The sequence below is a fragment of the Malaclemys terrapin genome, chromosome 7 (genome assembly GCF_027887155.1).
Source record: "Malaclemys terrapin pileata isolate rMalTer1 chromosome 7, rMalTer1.hap1, whole genome shotgun sequence".
Taxonomy (NCBI): domain Eukaryota; kingdom Metazoa; phylum Chordata; order Testudines; family Emydidae; genus Malaclemys; species Malaclemys terrapin.
Genome location: NC_071511.1, coordinates 32,544,853 through 32,565,555, shown reverse-complemented (window position 1 = coordinate 32,565,555; position 20,703 = coordinate 32,544,853). Strand labels below are relative to the sequence as shown.

The 20,703-nt window shown below is 39.2% G+C and overlaps 1 long non-coding RNA gene across 1 annotated transcript; it reads left to right on the top strand.

Moving 5' to 3' along the window:
* Window positions 1-5,052: 5,052 nt before the first annotated feature.
* On the top strand, window positions 5,053-10,546 carry LOC128840177 (uncharacterized). The gene is made up of 2 exons (XR_008445609.1): window positions 5,053-8,983; window positions 9,336-10,546. It is a non-coding gene; the product is annotated as an uncharacterized LOC128840177 (long non-coding RNA).
* Window positions 10,547-20,703: the final 10,157 nt, after the last annotated feature.

The following is a 20,703-nucleotide window of genomic DNA, read 5'->3' as shown; positions in this document are numbered from 1 at the left end:
CCACGGTCACTCTGCCTTGCTTACTCTGTCACCCTAAAGACCACGCCCAGACGCAGTACTGCATTCTCTGTTGTGTCTATTTTTTTCCTGTTACTCCTTTATGATTAGTAAATTGTGCAGGGAATCTTATAGGGTTTACAGAGAGCTGGTGTATGTGAATATTTTAGACGTTTTGCTCTAAAATTGAGTAGAGAACAGGTGGGTGTATATCTAGTAACTGCACAAGTAGCTGGAGTTGAGTCCATTCTGTCTCCATTTTAAAAAGATCAAACCAAAACCATAGTGAAGACTGGAAGCCTTTCCAGCATGCAAGTTACATGGGGTTAAAGGATCATGTATTTTATTAAAATAGAAACCAGTTTGGAAAAGCTGAGCAGATTAAAGCAGAGGGGGAAATGGATGACTGAGGTATGAAATGATTTGCAACAAAATCCTATTGAACATCGGGCAATACCAGGAGGGATGAGCTGGAGTGTGGATGAGAAGCACAGTAAGGAAGGTAACTGAAATATTTCCCAGATAGATTGTGTTTTCCAATGGACAACCTAACCTAATTCTCAATTACTGAGGGACAATCTTCACTCGTTGATATATTTTGCTTTCCACAACCACATCTCTGTACAACTTTTCGTGAGTGATGTACCTGAATACTTGGATGCTAATATCTAAACAGTATTCTTAAATTTATTCACCTAAGTTTGGGTTATTGCTGATTATGTATCATATGACTTTTAAAAACAAACTTTGTATTTGTGGATAATCTAAGCACTATACCCAGATGTACAGACACACTTTTGATATATATACACACACACACACACACACACACACACATTTACTAATATGTGTGAACAAACAATTCTTACTAAAAACAAAGACAGGCATTGTAAATGTTGCTTTCGCCTAAACCAAATGGGCTTGTTAGTATAATAGAAACAGATTAAAGCAGTTAAAGTGTTACTGAGCATGGTGGGAATGTAATATATGAGCGCATGCTTGAAGACTGCCACAACTCCTTATCTCAAAGCAAGGTCAAGCAACCAGTTGGGAGGGGCAAGGGGGGATTTTAAATCTGTTACACTGAATCTGAGTGAAAATATTTGCAGTAAATAACAAAATGCCTGGAATTGAAGTCTTCTGTGGCAGCTAATGTTTGCGTGTTGACAGAGATGTAAGTCGTTTGCTGGAAGCTGGGGAGTTCAGGAACAAAGTTTTGCAGGTAGAAGTTGGAAGATTCTATGTTTTCTTTGCAAATGTGATTTTAATGTTTGTTCCCCCTTGAGTCAGTAAAAATGGAATTAATCATTGCACTCCTGACTTGGTGTGTAGCAGCAATTGTTAAAAAAGGCAAAAATTGCAGTTCTTAATATTACATGGTAAAACCTGTGACTTAATTTCATAACCAGTGTGAATGTGCCTTTAATTTCTCATTCTTTCAATGGCAAAATTGGAATCTAATGCTAGTGTGCTTTACTGCATGTTAAATAAAAGGCCCTGATCTACCCTCCCTGATTTTTCAATCATGTTTTTTTCTCATCCTCAAAATATGCCTTTAGCTCCCGCTGTTCCTTTCAGAATCCAGTTCAAAGTTATCCTCCATGGTTTTTAAAAACATCCTTTGGTCCAGCTGGCTCTGCTCTGCTCTTCTGTAGATTCATGTTCTTATGAGAAAAAATCAGAATGTTCTTTTTTAAATGGGTTTCTAGGCCTCATGGTTGCAGTGAAAAGCTTGAAAATTACAAACATACCCTAAAGGCTCAGAAACCAAAAGGCACATAAAAAGAAACCAAAATTTATTTGTCTTAAAAATCATGTTTTTGTTTTTTTTTAATTAGTCTAGTGAAGTGGTTTTAGGCCTGATTTGTGAGGCTTTTGTATGTTTGGGGTTGGCAATACTCAGTAGCTAGCATCCTATTGCTTGCCTTGTACTCCAGAATTAGAAGGAGAGCTTGTATGGCTACAACGTATCACTCTACACCCCAACTGGAAAGAATTGTTACTTGGGGGCGGAGGGGAGAGGGAGAATGTGTGTATTGAGAAATTCTGAGTCTCGGTCGAATCCTTCAGCTACTAGGCCACGTTGTATCTCAGGAGACTTGGCTTCTAGTCCTGACTCAGCCACTGGGCTGCTGGGAAATTGAGGCACAGAGTAGGGAAGCAGTTTCCCCATTTGTAAAATGGAGATAATGATACTGACGTCCATTGTAAAGCACTATGAGATTAAAAGTCCTGTATAGGAACTAGTGTCTATGATTTATTGTATCTGGCAATATGTTTTTTTCCTTGGGAAAAAATATTTTTCTTCAGGATTTTGTGAGAGGAAATGCATATATTTGAGGGAACTTACTTTTTCTTGGAGAAATGCTCTTCTGGGGCAATTTGAAGTTGGGAAATACTTTTACTTGGGGGGGGGCGCTTTCATTTGGGCAAACGACTTTTCTTGAGGGGGATAATGCTGTCTTCAGCATATTGTGGGGCTGGGGAGGAAATGTGTTTACTTGGAGGTCTGGGAACCATTTGCATTTGGGCAAATGCATTTTCTTAAGGGAACCTTTGAGCAAAAGGCTTTTACTTGCAACATTCTGGGGAGACATTTTGAGGGAAATGCATTTGTTTTAGGTATAATTTTTTTAAATTAAACGCTTATTTTCTACTGGGGGGGATGCTTATTGTGTTTTATGGGCAAGCACTTGGATCCCACACTCTGGTTTCAGCAGGGAGAGAGGAGGTTAAGTTGCTTCCCTCGCCCCTCCTCCCACCTGAGTCATTGCAGCAGGGTGGGAGAGGAGCGCACATGCGCACTGCTTCACTGCGCCACTGTAGCCGTTGTTTTAGCCAGCCAGGAGCAGGCTGGGACCGGTTTGAGCCGGATAGAACCAGCCGTCCAACTCCCCCCGCCCATCGTCAGAAATAGCTACTGCGCCACAAGCAACCCGTGCTTCCTCACGCTAGATATCCCTCCGCCACTCAGTCTCCCTTCCCCCATGTCATTCGAGCGAGACTGAGTGTAAACACAGCGCATAGACCATAATCCTGAACTAAAGGCCCCCATTTCTGTGGGGGGCTCAGGTCCAGGCGCCCATCAGATTTATATAAGGATTATGCTCAATATAAGAGCGGGGGTGGGAGGGTGTATTACCTCAGAAAAGACTCCCAAATCTCATTGTTTGGTTCATTTTGAACTGATACAATTTTATCGTGAAGAGGCTTGAATACCTATAAGGGGCCTGGTCACTTAAAAATGGCAACTATCTTTGTGTATGGAAACCATGGAGTAAATTTTACCTCAAAACTAACTCTAAAACGCTTTATTTTTTCTTTTTGTGTGTGTGAGCGAGACTTAAACTTATTGTCAGGCATTTTAAAAAGTTTGAGGGAAATTAACTCCTTAATTACTCAAAACTTCTGATTTTTGGGGAGGTTTATTTATGGCTGATTGAATTTTTGTGTGTGAAAGTTTATGGAAAACAAATGTTTGCGGGGGGGGATGCTTTTACTAGATGGGAATCAAGAATTCGAGGAACCTTGTCTCTTTTTGTTTTAAGTGACAAATGAGATTAAAATTGGATAATTTTCCTCAGAAGTAAGTCTAAAACCATCACATTTTGGAGTTGATTTTGAGGATTTTTGTGAGAGTTTTAATAATTTGCTGTCTTAGGTGCTCTTGAATGTTGAAATGATCAACCACAAGCAACTGGAGACAAATATTTTGCACCAGCAATGATTTTAAAACAATCCCATAAAGCCCCAGGATTTACTTTGTGATAATTACAAGCAACATAACTAGAAACAAACATATATATTAGGGTCATTTCACTAATTTGTAAGTGTTTGAAAAGATGCACAAACAGGATTTAAACCAGAGAGAGAATTCACAAAAAATAAAATTGCTTTTTGCTCAGAGGAAATCAGCATCAGACATAAGGGTTTACGAACCTTTATACAAATGTTGATTTTTTCCATACCTTATTGTTTTCCAGCTATAATAATGCTTATCAGCCTTAATTTAAATAAAATACCTTTTACAGAAAAAAAAATTAAAAAATAACTCTCAATTTGAATGAATAGACCACACCTCATCCCTTTGAAAGTGTGACCAGAATTTAAAACTGGATTTTTTTTTATTAAGCTGCAGAAAGTATCTACACTTTTTTTTGTTTTGTTATTAAATAATTTGATGGGTTTTCAAGATTTTTACAAATGAAATCTACAAGTCAGTATTTAAAAGTCTCTTTGGGTGTATTCCTTTTCTCATCAACAGTCAAAATGTTTGTCTTGCTTAAAAATAGTAAAAGAAAGACAGTATCGCTGATATTAACATATACGAAGAATTAGTTTCCTCACTTAACAAATTCCTTATATACATAATCAAAGTTACTAAATCTACATAGTAAGTCTCTTAATTTACCATTTAAGTTTTCAAAAGCATCAGTCTTCACAAAGCAACAAAATAAGTTAATGAAGTTTTAAAAATTGAACCAGTGAGGTTATTAAAAAAAAAAAATCCTCCATTTGTTTGAGATGTATTTATTTTGAATAATGTGTTGACAAAAGTCCTTACAACATACATAATTAGTAATTTAAATATTGTAAATAAGGTCTTATAGTGGATGGTACAGCAAAATGCTTTAAAACATAAACTTAATGGAGAACTTTTCTGCTTAAATATCATGGCATTATAAGGACTCAGTGGGACTGTGAATTTTTATTAGAACTCATAGACTTACATTTATTTCACCAGATGCCAAAGTCTCATAATGGCTATTGCAAGCGGTAAACAAGGAGAACTATTCAGGCACATAGGTAGGTAGACTGGAAGTAAAATTATTTTCAAGCTATATAACATTATTTCTCTGTTAGTTGGAATATGGAATATACACCTTTGATCAAAACCTTTATCTAAAGGATTGTATTTGGCATTGTAGATCTTGTTTTTTACAAGAAAAAATGTAAACTCTCTATATAGGCCAAAACGTACTGTCATAGACACCATGATGCTGCATAAGAAAGATATGTTCAGCCTAAAGCTATGTATGTCTTTATTTAAAAAATGATAAAAAGAATTGAGAAGTTATTTTCATGCCTGGCTTTGTACACAGGATTTATTCCACTCATCTTAAAAAAAGAATTCAGTAAAATGATTTAGGATCTTGTTACAAATTCACTAGGGTGGCTCAGTCTAATAAACCCATTTACAGAGCAAAAAAAAACTACATTTCTCCAGTGAACTAATTCCTTTCTTCCTTTCTAATTAAAAATTAATAAATCCACTCCTCTCATTTCAGTGAATGGACATTGAAAAACTTTATAGAATTTTCAGGGATTATTTTTTGTGTTGATGTTCATGCAGTGTTTCCCCCTCCCCCTTAGCCGAGGAGGGGCGGAAGGAGATTCTATGCTGCAGTTAGTGAGTCTGTCACCAGTCTATAAAATGTCCTCCTCCCCACTTACTGTTAGAGTTGCAGGCAGGCGAGCTAGGGAGAAAGGGCAGGTGGAGAGGGAAATAAAACAGGGAAAGGGGAAACAGCCCAGGAATAGCTTTAAAAAAAGTTAACAAACTAGGTTAATAATCTATTGGAAACTATAGCTAATATTTTTTAAAGTAAATCAGTAAAGAGGATTTTACTCTTAAAATATTAATTATAGTTTGATAATTAAAAAGATATGGTTAACTAGTGCACCGCTGGTTTTTAAACCACTTAATGCTCTTAAAAACAGGAAATATGAAGATTTTTAATATGAAAGGCAATTGGAAGAGGAGAGAAGAATCAAAGAATCAGAAGTATTCAATAAGTTCAGGAGGGTGATCAGCGGAGGTTTGGGTAAAGGTTGAAAGAAAATGGGCATTTTAAATGCCTCCAAAATAAAAATTTAACCAAGAAAACCTTGAAGATAAATTTAAGAAAAAACAAGAAAAAAATTGAAGATTAAGAAAATGCTAAATTTTGAAATATAGATCTTGCATTTTAAAAAAAGGCAAAAGAAGAATTTAAAATTTGAAGATAATTGGGAAAGAAAAATTTAAAATTTGAAGATAAGAAAAAACAAGATTTAAAAAACGAAGATTAATTTAGAAGCAAAACAAGACAAAAATAAAATTGAAGATAAATTGAAACCCAAAATATGCTTTAAACCAGTTTGGGGTGAAAAAATATATTAAGAATGCTGGCTGTTTTTAAAACGCCAGATTAAGTCTGCTTCAAGCAGAAGAAAATATGAAGAAACAAAGATTTTATTTAAAAGGCAAAGTGATTTTTAGAAAAGAAAATATTAGAAACACAAGGTTGGGGAAGATTTTCAAGACAGGAGACTGAGAAGAGAGAAGGTTGTGGTTTGTTTTTTTGGTAATATTAGAAGGCAGAAGGTAACTTAGAAGAGGACCCAGGAAAAGAGAAGAGAGAAGGGGAGTTGCATTTTAAAGATGAGCAAAATATATCTAACTATAGTAGATTAGTTAAAAAATGTGAAGACAGGCGGGTGAAAAAGACTTACATTGATACTTGTAACAAAAAATCTAAGGAGTAATATTTGCTGAAGAATTTAATCACTTAATGCAAGCTAGCTCAGTTTTTGTCATAAAAATCAAATTTACAAATTCATAGCATACTATAACTATTAATTCAAAGGACTTTGTGTATGAAAATTATTTCAAGATCAAGAATAATCTTTAAAAGATGTATTTTTTGTGTTGGACTAAATGGAAAAAATTTGTCTTGGGCTAAAAAGTTTTTAAAAAAATAGCTGACAAAGGACTAGAATAAAACCAGCAGCCATTTTACATCTGATGCATTGATCAAGGCGGAATGTGGATTCAGTGAAGCTAGAAAGACAGGATTTCAAGGAGCCAGTGCAAATTGGTGAAGTTAGAGGGGGAAAAAGAGCCAGTGCAAATTGGTGAAACTAGAGGAAAAAAGAATCACGGAAAACAAGATCAAGCAAGAAATTTTTGAAATAATAGATTAGAGGCTTCTAGATCAAGATACCATTGTGAAAGGCAGAAGTGGAAAAATGAGTGAAGACAGCAATAATTTAACCTGTAGTTGGTAACCTACTTTCTCCTTGATTTCTTTAAAACACTATTTTCTTTGCTATACTCTTTATTAATAGTAATTTGTAAACGTGCTTATTGTTATGAGAGGGGGTTTGTTTGGAGTGGGTCAAGTCGTGGTGTGTCGTAGGTTTTTCTCTTTGCAGGCTTATTTACTCATTGCATCTTGTCTGGAAGCTAATGGGCAGTCTGCCAAGGCCTGGAGAGTGTGGTCATCTTCCCGAGTGTTTAGAAAACTGCTGGAATTTTCCTTTCGGCTTTAGGAGTGAGTGGTAGCTAGCGTCTGTATTGCTGTAACCCTACCCAAATTGGGGAAGTCGTGAGCCTGGTGGAGCGACAAGCATCTCTGGTGGCAGTGAAGTGTAAGCAAATCACATATAATTTTTTTAAAAGATTATTGCCCAACAGAACAACAAACTTTGTTTGTTCACGTCTTAAAATATTGTAGGTTATGTATATTATTCCCCATATCCTTGCCTGTTCCTAGCAAGAGAAAATAAATGTATTTTTGCCACGCATTCTAGTGGGAAGGGAAAAGGCTTTTGTTAGTCTTGCTCAGTGTTTTTTTTTTCCTTGAAGGGAGGGGAAGGGGACCAGAAACTTCTTCAGTTTTTTTCCCTAGGTGTGTCTAGATCCTAGAGCCAGACGACTGGAGAGGTGCCAATGTAAAGGATAAAAGAGAACCAGTAATCAGGATAAAACCTCTATTGTATTGATGATGGCAGTGGTTTAGAAATGTGATTGACCTATATTGCAGCTGTAGATATCAATTCAAGTGTGTGGAGAAACTGGCCAGACAGAGGGAAATGCAAGTTAATTATATTCTATTTTTATAAGTTTGGATTCTTCATAAAGTAATTTACATTTTTTTAATTATCAAACTATAAAGGTACGATTTTTTTGGGAGAGGGAAACCTTTTTGTGTATGTTGAAAAGGGTGGTGGTGGGTAGGGATAAAAACAAGCTTGTTTCTAGACTCTTTGCAGATACTATAGTTCCTATTGGCTTGGTTAGAAGTGTGGTTCTGTCTACTGTGCTGTTGCGAGAACATTCCCCAGAGTCGGAGCAGCTTTTACCTTGGAAGAAAGGACAGTTTACCTAAAATGGAGTTGGAAAGTTGGATTGGAGCTTGTATTCAGGATTCATGGTCGTTCAGTCATCCTCTAAGGAGAATTTAAGAAGAGCTTGGCTAGTCCAAACTTGAAAGTTAAGTTTTCTCTAGTAAACAAACAAAACAGCCAATCTTTGATACAGTATGTGTGTTGTGGGTGGAATTTTAGGTGCAGTTTTATATGGCTTGACATATTTGTGGGGGTGGGGCAACATAATCGTCTATATGTTCTTCAGAGTCTCTCCCTAAACTGCAGAAACATCCATAACTTTAGGACTGAAAAAAAGAATGTTCAGCTTCAATCCTGGCAAGTAATTCTCATAATGTAGCTTTAAATTGTTCTTGGGGAAGTACCCCATTGAATAATTGGGAATGTTCACACAGGGCCCATATGCATGTATATACTTAAAATGCACACCGTGCTAGAAAGAGAATAGACAACGTTAAAACTTTAACCCAGACTATCACAAAGTAGCTTGTTTAATTTTTTTTTCCTGTAGCATGAAACTTACCAAAAATACTCTCTCAGAAGTGGAAAGCTTCCACTAGTCCAAATTAACATGGACTTAAGATAAAAAACACACATTCAAATCCTTTTGTAACTATTAGGGTTGTGGTGTCTAGACGCATATTATGGTGCATATCTGTAATTGTGGGAATCGATTTGAAACCTTGGATATAGTGGTGTGTGGCTTCTTCTTTTTTTGGCATTTTTTTTCAGGTGCTTAATGTAACTTAATGCTACTGTAGAGACTTCAGAGAGAAAGAAGTTGCTTAATGACCCTGGTGTGATTCCTTCTGATGGTAGCTTGTGTATTTTTCAAGTAAGATTCTGCTTTCAGTTGTCTGTAACCTAGAAATGTGGGTTTGTTTGAGTGTAGGAATTATGCATTTTTATTTAGATTTTTTTTTGTATTAAAAAATGCAACACAGTATGTTACACCATACTTGAAATCCTGTAAAACTCTCAAGTGCACTTACTGTCATAGTAAAAATAAATAAAAAACCGAAAGACCCAAGTGCAGATCAGTTATCAATGTAAACACAGTAATTTTTAAATTAAAACACAGTAATTAAAAAAAAAAAAGTAAGAAACATAGTTGTAATGCGTTTAGTTTGAATGTGTCTTTCTTTTTGGGGTGGGGCATGGTGTGGGGAACAACTTTTGTCTTGTAGACATTTTTCAGATCCGCCATCAGAATCATAGCCCCAACGAGCCCTGAGAAAATATGGCCTCATAAATGCAGAGGGAACCGCTTCTTGGCGAATGATAAGTAAAGGCAGAAAAGATTCTAATATTCCTTACTACTTGATGGAAAAGGATCCCAGATGTTAACAAGTGAAAATCCAATGTGTCTACGAAAAAAAAAAAAAGCCATAACCAATGAAACTGACAAATTTGAAGTAATAAGCATTGACTATCAATTATCTGATCAGAATATTTGCTCTAAGAAATCTCAAAATTATATGCAGTAAAGAGCAAATGGCCTTCTTGAAATACATAATTTCATTAAAGTTGAGTGAACAACAACTTCCACTTCATTGCAATTAAATTGAAAGAAAATACCGGGCGGAAAAAATGCATATGCAAATACATATGGCTTCTACCAAACTATTTGGTATGAATATTACCACCTAAATCTTACGGATTTGAAGAAAGAATATGAATTATTTTGAAACCACAATCTAATTTGGGATCAACTTTCACTACTGTTGGATTTGAGAGGAGGCTTGTGCTGTGTTCCACTGTTTACCTGAGACAGGTTTTCTGCACTATTAATGAGGAGTTTTGCTTCATTTCATCTGGGAGCTGAAAAAAACAAGCAGGCATCTATTACAGATAAGTTTATCAATTATATCGGCAGATATTGCATGTTAGGGAAATGTACTTTTTAAATGCTATGAAGCAGTGGAAGCCCTAAACATCTGAACTGGCATTTCTCATTCCCAGCCTTTAGCAGTGTGTGGAATGGGTATGAGGGACTTAACCTACCCCTGTGCCTATTCAGGGCTGCACTTCCACTTTCTAAATTCCTTTCTCCTCTGTGCACAGGCCACAGTTGGATAGTGCCCATCACCTACAGGCAGATGAGCATAGCAGCAATGCTGTGGTGCTTCCGAACAAACATGCAATGTATATCCTCCTTTGGAGGCTGAGCCTACTCTGGGCCTACAGTTTGAGAGCCTAAAATGCTATACCAAACAGCACATTATGCTGCCAAAAAACACACCTTATTTTTCTGCTATTTTGTAGCATTAAAATATATGCAGAAAACATGGGATTAAAAAAAAAAGCTATAAAGGTACCTGTTAATAAAGTTACTGATGTGCTCTAAGAATAGACAGTTTGTCTTCATTTTTATTAATAAAAATGTGCTGTCAATGTTCTTTGTGTGTGGTTAGCTCTGGGGCAGTGTGGTGGGGGGATTCTTCTTTAATCTTTCAGAATCTTTCTCCAAGAACACCTGATCTTAATTGGACGGGAGCAGGAATTGAACAGAAGACCGAAATTCTTTTTTTATTCAGGCAGGAAAGTCTTTGCAGAATCTTTTCCTTCCCTCCCTCTCCACCCCTCTCTTCATCGAGACAAATGTAGATCAAGGTACTTGGCAATAGAAGTCCTATAATTAAGGAAAGTATCTGCCCAAGGAATGATTTCTAAAATGCTTTAAACTAGACCAGTGGGGGGCAAAACTTACCAATCGGAGTAAGTTCATAACGGTAAAATTTTGGCAATAAGACTTGCTTTGTCTCCAGAGCTAAAGTCCTGTTAAAATTAAAAAAAAAAAAAAAAAAAAAAAAAAAAAAAAGACTGACTTATAGTTGGGGGGGAAAACTTTTAACTGCACAATAATTTGTTAAATTTAACACTAGTCAGTTTGCATATTTAGAAATTTGCATGCTAACAATGCTTGCAACCATTTCCTTCAGTGCTAGTGACGCGACGTCTCATTTTCTACTTCCAATTAACATTAGCGGGGGAAATGGGCAATTTTTTTTTAAGTATCTTTCTTTGTAGAAGCTTCATTTCATAATGTATAGACCCTGATCCATCCCTTCATGAAGCTGTTCAGGATGATTTTGCTTGACATGCCTTGGCGCTTTCTTCTGTTCCCCACACCTTGTGTGTGTATGTGAAGGCCCCTGCAGTGAGTTAAACCTCTGTATCTTCAAACATTAACAGCATTTTTGTTTTGTTTTTTAATATCTGGACTGTGGCTGGGGTAGGGTGGGAGGGGCTCACAACTTGTTCTAGCTTTTCTTTTTACAGACTTCGCAGAGAATGCAGTGTCTGAAGCAGGTCTGGTCTGTTGGCAAGTAATGTGCAGTATGCTTGATCTGCTTGGGTAGAGCATTTGAATCGATTGAAATACGTGTCCCAAAGCTTTTGTCCATGTGTGGAGTAGTGATTGTTTGAAAGAAAAAAATACAGCTGAATGACACCAGTGCCTGTGTATTGAAAGGAGCTCTTTACCCTTGGAGTAAAATGCCCCGCAGCTTTAAGCAGTCGGTGTATGTGACTGAGATCCAAGTTCCTTTGGCTGTGCTGCTTTATTTAGGTAACTGCTTTTTGTTGTTGTTCCCTTTCTGAAGTGGGTGGGGGTAGGGGTAGGGGGTACTGAAGCCTTTAGTCTCTTCCAGATACATCTAAAACATCTCATTGACGAGAAATAAAAGCTTCCAAACAAGCAACAATCCTCCAGGAAACTAACTGGCAAGTGACATTTTAAATTCCACCAGTTTAGTGACCGTTTTCAGTACCTTGCTTTTGTATGGGTCTCTTCCTTTCTTGGTTTTTTTAACAGTTCTTTTCAAGAAAATACCAAACAAGCCAGTTCCTCATGATGGGTCACAGAAGCCAACCCAGTAAGAATAGTTCTTATTTACTTTAGAACAAAAAATTTAATTCATTTTCATGGAGTTTACTGGGAATTTGGGGGTGGGGGAAGGTGGGGCAACCTAGTTTTAAGATTACTTTTCACAGACCTGTAGAAGGAGCAGCCAGACACAATGAATTGAAAATACCACAGTGGACAAAAAGCAAACAGGTGAATAAACTTTTCTGTATTTACCATAAGATAAAAAGATTCAAAAAAATTTGGAATCTCCTCCCCACCCCACCCACAATAAAAAATGGGGAAATAATTAACTTTTATCCAGCTTTATGCTGCAATTGCACCAATTTAAAATGAGAGACTGTATCTTTGAATCTTTTTAGGGATGTGGGTGGGGGAAAATGGGTTGAGACCTCTTTTGCTTAAGACTTTTGCAGGTGTCCCCATTTAAAGAAAAGGCTTTAAAAAGTAGGAGAACCATGGACCTTTACAGACATCTTGTGACAAAACTGACATGACGACAAAGCAGTTACATCAAGGTCACTCTTAAAATTACATGAATTTATTGAAGGCAAGGGGGTTGCACTTGTAATATAATCTTGCATATGCTGAGGATATGTGCCTCAAAGGATGCTCTTTGCATTAACTATATATTGAGCAAATTAATACATTACTTTAAAAGTAATGTTGAGTACCTTTTGTGTACTTATAGCCATGTTATCACTTCATGTAAACCCCCATTTAAAAACACTAATTCTCAGATCATGGCTTATACTTTAAAATGATGTAAATAGTTAAGGGAGGGGGAGGAGGGGATAAACCACAACCAGTTTTCGCTAGACTTTTTTTCCAGAAACCTGCTATTCAGTACCTAGTTCAGACTACACACAGCGCTTTTCCTCTTGCTTCAGCTGGTAGCATGGATCCTTGTCACTGGTATGCAGTTTTCTCTTAAGGTAAAATTTTAAAATGTAACTCTACAAAAAAATTGGGATAATGTACTTTGCCTGGAACTCTCCTAACTTTGGAAGCTAACATCACATTTAAAAAATGTAATGATGCTTAATTATAAACTATTACTAAAATAGCTTTACCTTCAAATAACACTCAGAATAATATTGACAGGCAAAACCGTCCCAAAACTAAATAGTCAATCTAGACATAACAGATGGCAAAATACTTAACATTAAAAACCAAAACAACTTAATGGTGCTTTGGAGGAATGTCAGGGGGTGGGTACCCGCCATACTGTCTGTAAATAAACAATTAGAAAGTAAATTTCAACTGTCTTCATTGTGAGGTGGCTTTTGGGAGGGCTCTTGCAACTCTCTGCTAAGACTTTTTCAGGTGTCCTAACAAACTCGAAATAAGTGATTTGTCAGAAGTAGAAGCTTAGATGAAGCAGATTTCTTCAGTGCTCTTTCAAGGTTTTTCTTTTCCTGAGAGAACAATCTGTTCTCTCAGGTTTTGCTTTTCACCTTTTATTATATTAACAAAAAAAAGCAAAAGATGCTGGTGGTTGGCACTCCTGGTTTCCAGGATGGGGTTCAAATCCCTACAGTGTCTTTGCTTTCTTGTAGCATAGAGGTGTAGATACAGACCACTTCCGTGTGGGTTTTCCTAGGTGAGAGCCTAACTTTTTCATGGGGAAATTAGAGCTGTTTGCCTGGACAGACAGTACTTGGGTAATATTTTGCACTTAACATTTTATCTGTATGTAGGTCACAGTGCAGTTCACAATGGTGGGAGTAACTCTTCACCTTTTACAAAAAGGGAAACTGAGATGCAGAAAGGACAATTAACACAGCCAGTCAGTGACATAGCTGTGACCTGAACCCAGGAGTACTAATTGACAATCCTCTGACTTGGGCAGTGGTTTTCAACCTTTTTTCATTTGCTGACCCCTAAAATTTGTTTCTCTTTTGGAATCTTGGACCACAGGTTGAAAACCAAAGATCTAATGGGCATAGTGTCCTGCTGTGAAAACTACAATAGCCTTTTACTGTCCCTGACCAGCCACCCTGAACAACAACTTGTTCATGCAGAAACCAGTTTCTTTTTGACAGCATTAAATAATTTGCCCTGCTTCTAAACTGGCTTCCTACTGACAAGTGTTTGGCAACCCAAGCATGGTAATAAACAACTGCAGAAACTCATTGAAATTTTAGCAAGTGTAGCAATAGATGTCTGCTGGCCTTCTAAAAAAGTTTTCATTTAACTGCATCTATGACTAACTATTCTAACCTGATTGCTTTCAACAGCTGTTATTTAACTTCATTGCAAATTTATGAGGGTTTTAGCTTGTGATGGAGATGGAATCTCTTGCTGCCTGTACAACTTATTTGTACTTCAACCGTTTCACTATTCAGATTCAAACAATAAATAAATCTGGAATACAATTTTTGTTGTCTGGTGTCTTTCTTGAGGTGCTTTGCTGATTTATATAATAATACAGATAATAAACCCCCTAGCTTTATTTAGTGCTTTTCATCAGTGGATCTCAAAATGCTTTTATCACAGAGGTAAGCATCATTATCCCCATTTTACATATAGGGAAACTGAGGCACGTGAAGGTGAAGCGATTTGCCTAAGATGAACCATCAGGCCAGTGGCCGAGCTGGGACTAGAACCCAGATATCCTGAGTCTCAGTCCAGTGCTTTATCCATTGGCAACCCTGCCTCTCTCCTGTTCTTCTTTTTTCAAATCAAGGTTATTCCTAGTAAAAAGTCTCAAACTGTGAACTTCCAAAATGTGTTTTGCAGTGCAAAATGACTGCAGCTTTCACTTGTGCCTTCTTCCCACCCCATTCCCCAATTTTTTTTACTGTGTAGTGTAGTGTGCCTTTTACGTATGTGGTGATCAAGAAACTTGCAAGAAAAGTTCCCTGCTGTGTTGAAGAGCATATAGTGTGAATTCAGTACTGTACAGCTTGTATTATAGAGTTGGATGGTGATCAATAATTTCTTTATTAGCATATGTACTGTCTCCCATTCAAAAATCAGTGCTTAAAAATATTAAGATTCTCTAACTTTGAAATGTAGGGTAGTATTCTTTATCAGATTGGTGAACTGAGGTACACTAAGGGAGTGATATTCTTCCCTGTTGTAAGAGTGAGGGTTAGAACAAAGATCTTAGTCCTATGCTTTAGGCCACAAGACTACTTCAATTAGCCTTGGGGCTGATCGGTAAATAAAAGCCTGCATCTTGGCAGACACAAGTTGCACTGGTCAACAGGGAAATAGTAAACCAGCACACTCTGGGTATCCTCAAATATGGCTCGCAGCATGCGATTGCCCATTGTTTAAAATTAATTAGTCATTGTGAATGTTACCAGCCCGCATGGTGATGAAGATGGGGTTCTCCTTCAGAGCTGGGAGCCTTTACTGTATGCATTAACCAGTGTCAGATGGCTGCACCACAAATATCAAGCTCTGGTCATGAAAGGATTAAGGCACAAGACTAGAAAAGCCATTTTGGGGCCAAAACTTGCTCTTAACTCATGAGAATAGTCCCACTGTCTGCAGTGGAACTACTTGATGAGTAGGATTTGGCTTCTCGGTAATAGGGATGCCTGGATCTTGTTAATCAACGTTGCATAGCGTTTCTTGTTTTTAGATTTCCAAGTACTTTGCAATAGGGAGGAAAGCATTAAGTGGGTATCAGGGGTGGTGGAAACAGGTAAGTAGCAGTGAAACCGTCTCTGGTCTGACTCCCACTAGACTGCACTGCCTCCAAATGTACTCTTTTCTCCCTGAGGGTGCTTTTAAGTACAAGACCTACTGGCATTGAAGAGTTTTAAAAGGTTGAACCAACAGAACGTTTTGGAACAGCAGTGTGCTTTCCTTAAGGAAAAATTATTCACCCTCAGTACATGGTTTTAAAACTAATGTAACTCACTAAGATGGGGGAAGAGTTACTGGATAGTAAATTGTAAAGGAACATTGATGTTGTGTTATATTTATTACATTTGTTAAAGAGCCAATGAGAGGCATTAGTAATATCTCTAGAAATATGGCAGACAAAATATGGTTAATCAAAATATGTAAAAGCTAGAGATCATGATTGATGATGCCAAGTTGTTCAAAACAACGATCTTTTCAATGTTAAACACTTCTTATGAAATCAAGCAGAAATGTATCTGCTTTTGTCCATAATGAGGAAACCTGGTTCAGGAACATACAGTGAAGGATCTTGTAGTCTTGACACTACTGTAACTCCATTTAGTGTCATTTACCTGATCAACCAGTGCCCTACACATTAGATGGGGCCCAAAATTGTCAGACTTGGGTGCTGACCGTTGAACACGTAAGTCAATCTTTAGACACCTACATATAACTTTGATTTTCACAGATGCTGTGCTACTTCCCACATTAATTTGGATCTATGGGGGCCTACAACCTCTGAAAATCAGGCCAATTTATTTGAGACTAACTTTAGACATTCGTGTTTGAAAACATTGGCTTTTTCCCCTTTGCTAATTCTGTTATAGTTTTTTTCCATATATGAAGAAGAATAAGCTATACTGGCATAACTGTTACATGAGGGATTGAATCAGTTAACTATTTCAATACAAAAGTCACATCCCTCAGAGCAGGTCTTATCTAGTGAGTCATTTCAGAAATAGGGTATTTGAAAAGCCACTCAAGGTCACAGTGTAAACTAGGTTGCACACTTTGTTGTTTTGTTGGCCAAGCTTATTGCACACACCAAGGGCTCCTTGCATTTCCACCATTTCACCCCCACAAGTTCCCTGTGTGCCATCTTCCTCTATTTCAGGGACTTCTTGCAACTTCCTCCTACCCCAATGCCTGGGGCTCTGTGTCCCTCATTCAGCCATATGCCAGGGTCCCCAAGTCTCCCCACATAGGGATTCTGTGTGCCCCCTGCCCCCCATTCCAGCCTTGTAATAAGGTCAGTGCAAATAATGCAGTAATGTATTTTACAATCTTACTTTGTAATTCTACCCTGCCTGATCTCAAGGTACTTCGCTCTCATGAACTTGGCATCCTAACAGTTTACCTGTGATATTACTTACCTGAACTGTCAAGTAGGTAACAAGTATTACAGTAGGACATTGAGGCCCCAGCTGAGATTTCGGTCCCATTGAGCTAGGTGTTGTACACACATAATGAAAAGACAGTCTCTGTCCCAGACATCATTAAGAGGAGAGAAAGTAATTGATACAACAAAGGTAAGAATGCAATGTGACAGGAAGACTATTATGATTAGAGCATAATAAGCAGTGGCTGAAGCACACCAACTACCTAAGCATTCTAATGTGATTTATAGGGAGCATGTCAGAGGTGAGAAGAGATTTGGAGGAGGATAATGTGTTGCCTTTGCAGAATTTTATGGGAAACTCCACCTGTGCATAAGAGAGAGTGCAAAGATGCCTGCTATGTGCATGCATGTATGTGTTTTTGTATACCTGTGCTTGTGTGTGTACCTGTCTACTTTTATATGTTTGCATACCCTGTGTGTGTGCACATATGTACATATATGTGTGTTTGCATACCTTTGTGTGTGCATGTGCATACACATTTGTGGATATATGTTACATAACTGTGTGCGCATGTGTATATGTACATTTACATTATATGTGTGTTTGCATTTGTGCATCTGCTTGTGTCCTTATGTGAGGCCTGGTTTATGTGCAGATTTTATATTGTTGGGGAGAGGTGTTTTTTACCCAAATATCAGAGGGGTAGCCGTGTTTGTCTGGATCTGTAAAAAGCAACAGAGAGTCCTGTGGCACTTTTAAGACTAACAGATGTATTGGAGCATAAGCTTTCATGGGTGAATATCCACTTCGTCAGTTGCATGTAATGGAAATTTCCAGAGGCAGGTATAAATATGCAGGCAAGAATCAGTCTGGAGATATCTGATAGAGTTAGAGGCATTTGTGTGTGTCAACAAGCTTTGAGAGAAGAGGAAATTGAGGCACAAAATAGATCTTGCATCCTTTACTCATGTATGTAATAATCCCATTCCCTTTAGTGGGATTTTCTGTGTGAGTAAAGATTACTCAAGTAAACCATGCAGAATTAGCCCTCCAGGATCACACAAGAATTATGTGGCCATCTCCTGAGTACTCCGGCTCTGAACTCCGTTTCAACCACAAGGTTATCTGGCCCTTAGATGCAAGTGTGCAATTCCCTGGGCTTCCTTGCCTCTCAGAGTTAAATCAGTGAGAGAATATCACTGTTCGGACCTTTGATACAGTCCACAAAGCCGTGTTTGTCTGTATCCACAAAAACAATGAGGAGTCCGGTGGCACCTTAAAGACTAACATTTATTTGGGCATAAGCTTTTGTGGGTAAAAAACCTCACTTCTTCAGATGCGTGGAGTGAGAATTAGTCTTGGCTACACTGGCGCTGTACAGCGCTGCAACTTGCTGCGCTCAGGGGTGTGAAAACGCCCCCCCCCCCGAGCACAGCGAGTACAGCGCTGCAAAGCGCCAGTGTAATCAGAGCCTGCAGCGCTGCACGCTCCCTCGCGGCGCTGCAAGCTACTCCCCTTGGAGAGGTGGAGTACATACAGCGCTGCGAGTGTAGCCAAGGCCTTACAGACACAGGCATAAATATACTGGCACATGAAGAGAAGAGAATTACCTTACAAGTGGAGAACCAGGTTGACAAGGCCAATTCAGTCAGGGTGGATGTGGTCAACTCCCAGTAATTGATGAGGAAGTGTCAATACCAAGAGAGGGAAAATTGCTTTTGTAGTGAGCCAGCCACTCCCAGTCCCTATTCAAGTCCAAATTAATGGTGTTAAATCTGCAAATGAATTGTAGCTCTGCAGTTTCTCTTTGATGTCTGTTTTTGATTTTGTTGTTGTTGAAGGATGGCTACTTTTAAATCTGTTATTGAATGTCCAGGGAGATTGAAGTGTTCTCCTACTGGCTTTTGTATGTTACCATTCCTGATATTTGATTTGTGTCCATTTATTCTTTTATGTAGAGACTGTTTAAAAGTGATATTCTAGCATAAAAAGCCATACAATAATTTTCTGTTTTAATTACATTGTATCTCTGGTTGAAACCAGAATTTTCTGGAATTATTGCTCTGTGTGTGAGATGCTTCCTCTTGCTCGGACAGCTCAGATTTAGGAAGGAACAGAAATTATCTGCATACCTTTAGCTCCTTCTAGCGATCAAAGTCAAAATTGCAATGCACGATTCAGAATGCTGCTTCCTCTCACAGTGCATTTAGTTCCTGTAGCTAAACACTTTTTAGACCACAGTGTACAGTGAGGTTACTGGGACTTCTCAAAAAGGAGGAGCAGATCAGGGTGGTCTGTCAGAGAAATAGCTTGGGTTTCAATTAAAGAAGGTTGGTAGTTAGAAAGCCTGGACACAAAATCAATTAGTATTATTTATTGTGTGTACTGCAATAGCACTTAGGAGCCTCAGTCACGGACCAGGACCCCATTGTGCTAGGCGCAGTACAAACAAGACGGTCGCTGCCCCAAAGAGCTCACAATCTAGGAATAAAACAAGGGCCAACAGATGGACAGGGGAGTACAAGGAAACAACGAGACAATATCAGACAATCTCAGTATCACAGGCACTGACTTTCCAAAATGCCGGGAGGTATTCCACACACGGCTCTGCCCCAGGCCCTACCCCACGTCATCCCACCCCTGCTCTGCCCCACACCACCTCTTCCTGCCCCGCTCCGTCTCTTCCCACTCAGTTCTGTACCCCTCCCCTGAGCATGCTGCGTCTTCACTCCTCCCCCTCCTCTCCAGAGCCTCCCACATGCCATGAAACAGCTGATTGCGTGGATGGAAGGCACAGGGAGGGAGGGGGAGGCGCTGATCCCCAGGGAGGCGCTGGAGGGAATGAGGGGGAGCTGATAGGGGGGCTGCTGGTGGGTGCTCCAGCCCCAGAGCCCCCACGGAGTCAGCACCTATGCTCAGTGTCGCCAACAACCTAACCATTGTACATTTTTTTGTAGGCATCACAACAAAAGAGATTTGAAGGAGGAAGATGAAATAGTTTGTGAATGTTTACAGGGGCAGCATAGGAGAATGCACTAAGGTGTTTGCAGGGCTGGCTCCAGCGTTTTTGCCGCCCCAAGCGGCGGAAAAAAAAAAAAGCCACGATCAGCGGCACTTCAGCGGCAGCTCTACCGCCGCCGCTTCATTCTTTGGTGGCAATTCAGCGGCAGGTCCTTCCCTCCGAGAGGGACTGAGGGACTCCCTACTGAATTGCCGCCGAAGAGCCGGATGTGCCGACCCTTTCCGTTGGCTGCCCCAAACACCTGCTTCCTGCGCTGGTCCCTGGAGCCGGCCCTGGGTGTTTGCAAATTTAACAAGTGGGTAATGGAAGCGCAGGCACCGCGGAGGCAGGAGTCAACCTCTTGATAGTGAATGAGAGATGATAGGTCAGGTGGTATAGGGCAGTAGTCCCCAAACTTTTTTGGCCACGCGCCCCCTTACCTGGTTTGCGCGCCGCTGGAGACGGGACAAAAGCCAGGAGTTAGGCCATGGCTGGGGCCAGGACCTGGTGGCTGAGGCCAGGGCTGGAGAGGAGCTCGGGGCAGAGTGGGGCTGGCTGACACTCCCTCCTCGCTCCCGGTAGAGCCTGGCTCCATGCCCCGTCGTACCCTGCCTGGACATTCCTCCGTTTCCCCCTAGTGGGGACGTGCCCCACAGTTTGGGGACTACTGGCATAAGACATGCAGGACTTTGAAAGTGAGGACA